The sequence below is a fragment of the Trachypithecus francoisi genome, unplaced genomic scaffold (assembly GCF_009764315.1).
Source record: "Trachypithecus francoisi isolate TF-2019V2 unplaced genomic scaffold, Tfra_2.0 Lachesis_group10, whole genome shotgun sequence".
Classification (NCBI taxonomy): domain Eukaryota; kingdom Metazoa; phylum Chordata; class Mammalia; order Primates; family Cercopithecidae; genus Trachypithecus; species Trachypithecus francoisi.
Genome location: NW_022681455.1, coordinates 103,814,741 through 103,821,398, shown reverse-complemented (window position 1 = coordinate 103,821,398; position 6,658 = coordinate 103,814,741).

Here is a 6,658-nt window from a genome sequence, read left to right as displayed (position 1 = left end):
AACTGTGCTCTTTCTACAAATGTTGTCAATTAGGATGAAAAGAAGGAAAATTAAAGTCGCTCTTGAGAATGCACTTATGTTTGTTTGTGAAATGTGTGTACGTTCAGAAAGTTGTGATTTGCATATTTCATGTGTAATTAAACCAGGAACACTGGAAAAACTAGGGCAGTTTCACCCTCTTGCCAGTGTCTTCCTTGTTATTATTGGGGATGCATGTCTAAAGACCTCATCTCTTCTTCAAAAACATTATATTCATTTCTTTTTTCTCAGAGAAATACTTTAAGGATTCCTTTAAATTCCCACTGCGTATATTTGAATATATTTAAGGGCATATGTACTGTGGCGCTGCTGGGATCATGAGTGCTGAGATAAACACCGTCTAACAAAATATACACTGGATTAGTTTCTGGAAAGATGAGTTTGAATCACAACCCTTCCAGTATATTTATGGAAAGTTCACATGAGCCACACTTATACCATTAACAAAATGAAAATAGTGACACATATTCCACTTACTGTATTATAAAACGGAGCATGCCAAACTCTTCATGTACATGTAAGCACTTTGTAAGCCGTTACACATCAAACAAACAGAATAACCACACCATTTTGATTATTGTAGTTTAAAATAAGTATTAAAATCTAGCTGTGTCAGTTCTTCGAGTTTGCTCTTCTACTTCAGTATCTTTTTGGCTTTAGGTTTTTTGCTTCTCCATGAAAATGTCATGATCACGCTAATGTCCAAAAAATAGCTGCTGCGATGTTGATCTGGATTCCATTGAACCAAAAAATCAAGTTGGGAAAAACTGATGTATTAACAATGTTTCGTTTTCCTATTCACGAATATGGAATATATAGATTCTGTAGAACAATTTTAAGGTCTCAGTCTTTTACTGAGCCTTTTCTTCTGTACCGTGAGTCTTTTATGTGTTTCTCACTCTCCACTTCCGCGCCTTAGGTGGCGTGCTGGTTCATTTGCATTGCTATAAAGAAAATCCTGAGACTGGGTAATTTATAAAGAAAAAGGTTTATTTTGGCTCACAGTTCTAGAGGCTGTATAGGAAATATGGTGCTGGCATTGGCTTCTGGTGAGAGTCTTAGGAAGCTTACAATCATGGTAGAGCATGAGAGAAAACCAATGTGTCACATGGCGAGAGTGGGAGCAAAAGAGAGAGGCAGAGGTGTCAGGCTGTTTAAAACAATCACTTCTCACATGACCTCAATACTGCAGGGAGGGCACCAAACCATTCATGAGACATTCTCTCCCATTGCCCAAACACCTCCCACTGGGCCAGACCTCTAACATTGGGGATTGTATTTCAACGTGAGATTTGGAAGGACAAACATCCAAACACTGTCAGTTGGACAGGATGACTAGTGTGAGCTGAAGTTGGGAGTTTCCCTTCCACCAAGCCAGTTAGAATCTGATAAAAACCCTGCACAGTAGACTCTGGTAAAATAGTTTCTCTTGAGGGCAGACCTTATTAAGAAGAACAGAGTGATCTGTCTTATTTCAAAATAGTTTATTTTCTTCTTCCTTGGACAGAAGCACAAGGGAAGTTTTCTTCACTATTTATTATGAGAGCCTGGTTGAGCTCCTGGGCATACATTTCACAAAAGTGTGGAGATTCCTCTGAAGGTTTTAATGCTCAGAATTTTCCACACTGAGCCCCCAGCAATTCATCAACTGCAGGTTAGTCTTTCCTACACTGACATTGGTTCCTTTGGAAGTTTCAGCTCTTAGGTTTCTGCACCAGTAACTTGAAATTTTCCTTATCTATCTGTCTCTTTCATTTTTGGGGGAGTGGTTTTCCACTTGACCTGAATTCTCTTACAAATCTGAGAAGAGCTGTTTATTTTTCAGTTTGTTCAGCTATTTACTTATTTTTGGGATGGAGTGGTGACTTTCAAGCTCCTTACATGCAAACCAGGGCCCAGAAGCCCATCAATCATCTTTTAAGGTCTAAATTTGACATGGTTCTCATTTGTGTTCCTACTCAAATCTCATGTTGAATTGTAATCCCCAGTGTGGGAGGAGGGGCCTGGTGGGAGATGATTGGATCATGGGGGTGGATTTCCTCCTTACTGTTCTCATGACAGTGAGTGAGTGAGTTCTCATAAGATCTGGTTGTTTAAAAGTGTGTGGCACCTCCCCCCTCTCTCTCTTCCTCCTACTCCAGCCATGTAAGATGTACCTGCTTCCCCTTCATCTTCTGCCATTATTGTAAGTCCCCTGAGGCCTCTCCAGAAGCAAAAGCCTGTGCAACCTGGAAAACTGGAAGTCAATTAAACCTCTTTTCCTTATAAATTACCCAGTTTCAGGTATTTCTTTATAGCAATGCAAGAAGAGACTAATACAAAGTTCTTGTTTTAGAAGAGTGAGATGAGGCAATTATTGACTTAGTGATGAATATAAGGCAACTTCTTAATGCAACAGATTCTGAGTATTTTATCTTTCAATTAATTAATAACTGCAAGGCACTTATTTTATTTGATTAGCACCCATTCTTGTTTTCCCTTAATGAGAATATCTGAGAGTTTGACAGACTTGTAGAATTGACATGAACTTTGAACTGTTGATCTATATATTTTTTTCATATGAAATTTTATGATGATATCTATCACCTTTGGCCCATCACTATGTATGTAATGTAAGTGTGGAATATTGTCATATCTTTCAAATGAACAATTCTAATTCGGAGCAGGATGGTCTAAGGCTGAGGTACTAGACAAAAGAAAAAGAAAAGAGTGCCCTAGTTTATAATCTGGGTGTTAAAACTTACAATGTATGGCCCATGCAAGAAGACAAGAAGCAGCAACACTAACAATTCAAGGGTGAAGGTTTATCTAACGTACAGGATCAAAAGCATGAGAAGTGGCTGATACTTATGTATACAGAGGGAAACAAACGTGGGAGACAAACTTGATATGCACATATCATGAAGATTCTGATTTACCTGTAGCTTTCAACTATATGAGGAATAGCAGCTTGAGGGTCACTGGACCACATCTGTTCTTTGCTGCACCTTGTCCATTATATGTAATTTGAAATAGCTGGGTTTTTCTAGAAAACTTAAAATTGATTTTCACAAACACTGTGGTCAAATCGCTTTAGATGTTGGGAAAACTTCTCTTAAGCCTCAAGAATTCTTATCTTCTTACCTAGGAAAACCTTGCTCTCTATTCTCAGGGAAGAGTAACACAAAATCAAAGGAGAGATTCTAAGAAATGATGATATTGGGGGTTGGCATTCAAAATTGATTAGATTCCTTGGTTCTTTGGGATTCCACCATAGGCAGCAGGACAATAGTCATTGAGCAATTGCTATGACATAAGTAATGTGCAAAATGTTTTAAATGAAAAGCTCTTTTAATACTCTTCAGAGAATTAATGAAGGAGAGCCCAGAAATGAAACTAGAAACTACTAGTTTCATTTCATATATTACCAAACTCAGACTTTGAGGTATCTTCCTAGAATCAAGATTTTCCTCAAAGAGTAAGAATCCAGAGGTGAGTCTGGATAATATTCTACAATATCATATGGTTGGCTACTTGGTTACCTGATATTTCTGAGAATTTTGATTTAAAAGTCTGTAAAAGATTCTGATAGGACACAGAGCTTTAAACTGCTTCTCATTCCTTCATCCAAACTCCTATTTCATAAGGTGCTACCTGCTTCCTTTGCCTTTTCTGACACCCAAGTTTCTTATGTGACAGGGTACCCAGGAGTTCTGAAGGGCATTTCACATTTTCAAGCAATACTCTCTCTGTTAGGCAACCTGCAAAGTACACCTCCAAGGTAGTTCACATTTTAAATATTAGATTATATATTTTTATGACACCATGTCTTTATAAGAATGCCACAAAAATAGGAAATTAGGTTGGTGATATAGTTACATTCCAAGGTTTGAAAAATTGTACCTCATTTAGTGGGTGCACAAACCCCATTAGTAGTTCATTGTGGTTAGTTAAGAATGAAATTAAAATGTTATAATCTTCTTTCAATTCATATGCATTTTTTTTAAAAATGGCCATCAAGTCCTTAGGACAAAAGTACAGTACTTATTAGGTTATTTCAGCCTAACTCTGCAGTAATCTGAATTTTTATGTCTTTCTTTTGGCATAGGGGCACCATGAGATTTCTGACAAAGGGCATTACAACTGAGAAAGTTTGGGAACCTCTGAATGCCACTCTATCTGAGTTTCCTGAGGTAGGTGACTGTAAGTTCAAACTCAGGGCCCCAAGTGTCAAGTTATATTAATAGAGAATTAACTGTTTTTTGTTTGTTTGTTTGTTTTACTTTTTATGTATTTACCTTTTTTGAGTCTTACACATAAGCCCACAAGTCTTCATGAGTGGCGACCAAAGGGCATATGACACAACAGAGCAAACCTTGGCCAGTAGTAAGTGGCAGGTGGGATGGGGACATGTAGGTCGATTCCTGCTCATTTATCTCTTTTCTGGATCACTTTTTTTTTTCTTTTGTAGTCCTTTGAGATAAAGTTCTGCAGATCACATAAGCACATGCAGTAATAGAATGGCTGTGTCTTCTTTAAGCTCTCAGCTTCCTAGCTTTCCTTGACTCGGTTTTCATTCTCATCATCATTACTGTCCTGGTTTTTAATCTTATCAATACAATGTCAGAACTGTAAAATTTTCTCCAGTTCCAAATTCTAAATAAGCCAGACTAACATGGTACCATCATCTACCTCAACCAACAAAAGCATTAATTGATAGTTATGTAAATTAATCCATAGCCATTTGACTATAGGTCCTCAAAAATATATAGATTAAAAAAAGGAGTTTGAATATTGAAAAATGAAATATCAGTTCCTGGAATCTTTCCTAAAATGTCCACACATGAGCACACTGACAAATTTTAGTAATATTAAGCTATGTTCTTAGATATTTCTATTTTATTTTCCTGAAAATCTTGGTAATATAGTCACTATTTGGCTATTTGGTTTAAAATTAGTCAGTTATCAAAATAATCAAGTAAATCAAAGTTAGAGTTATTTTACCCATCTGATGTTACAAATGAGTCATATTTTAGTCTTGTCAGTATCAGAAATGTCCAATAGAATCAAAGCAGGAAAGCACCTAGCCTTTGTTATGTGTCCAGTTCGGATACCAATGGAAGCACTACAAGTATGTTATCACATTTGATATTCACGTGTCACTTATGAAATAGATACTACTATTCCTGTTTTATAGAGGACTGCACTGATATCAGAGTTGGTAAGCTGCATGATCTCCCAACTAAAAAATGAGCAATTTGGTTTTATAGCTGGGTTCATCTATTTCAAAACAGGTTAAAAAACGAGCACTTTGGGGGATTATCAAAAAGTTACACACTTTAAATTGCTAATAATCTGCTTACATAATGGTTTCTAATAATGAACTTCAAATGATAAATTAGCTCATTCATTAAATGGGGGTTTGTTCTGCCACAGAGGGCAAAAAAGATACAGATGCCTCTCCTTATTCATTGTTCCCACAACGTTTCTTCACACTGAGCATCCCCACTGACTTCTGAGACACTGAACACTGAAAGTAGTAAAAGGACATGATCAGATCTTGCTTTGCACCCTGTTGGGCCCATCTGAACTCCCTTGAAGCTCCTGGGGATTCAATATGAGCTCAGAGTTCAGTTCAACTTCGCTAAGAGAAAGAATGTGCTAAGAATTTGGATCCCATAAAGAGTTCTTTCCCTATGTCTTCCCATTAGTGTTCATTTACTTAAAAGTTTGAACTCAATATTTTTGAGCTTGAATCTTCAATCATCAGTCAATCTCTCTTTTCTTTTCTTTAATCTAAACACCCGTCTGAACTGACGTGCTATTGCAATAGCGTCTATCCCCAATTCTTTCAGAAATCTATTTGGTTAATGATTCTGATTCAAAAGTCATACTGTTAACAACTACTGATATTTTTCTTTTCACATCTCAGCTTTCAGAAGCAGTTAAATAAAATGCTTTGATTTCCCAAATGACAATAAAAATTCCCTTTACAAATATCAACTGAATTTTCAGAATTTTGTCAACTGATCTATTATGATGTGTGTCACCAAAGTCATTAACACAGTGTTTGAAGTTCATACTCTTTGGGTTGTCAAAGGTGTCAAAATGGGATTTTTGTAGATAACATTCAATAAACTGACACACATTCCTTTTGATTATCATATAAATCACATTGGCCATCCTCTATAAGAGGTATATGCTGTCACTGCTCCTCTCTCATATTATTTTTTTCCTAACTATAAGTCTTCCCTTTTCTGCCTTTGATTTCTGGATATGAGGACACCAAGACAAAACAGATTAGTTTATTCTCGTGATTAGCACATTGATAAATAGTACCTATCAAAAGTTTCATGAATGAATTAGCTGCTCTATATACGCACATATGTCTTGATGATTATCGTGTCTACTGTTATTCCTTTCTTTCACTTACTTTCTCCTCAAACATAGACATTGTTCAGGAAGGAAGCAGCAAGGAGGATGAATGTATTTTTTAATAGCAAAACAGCCTAATAGGAAAACAGCATGAATTTAAACCAAAATGAAAACTTACCTTACCACCTCTACCTTGCAGAATTTCATTAACAAAAATGATCTACAGGACTTAAAAGAGAAGTGATATTACTGAAATTAACACTAC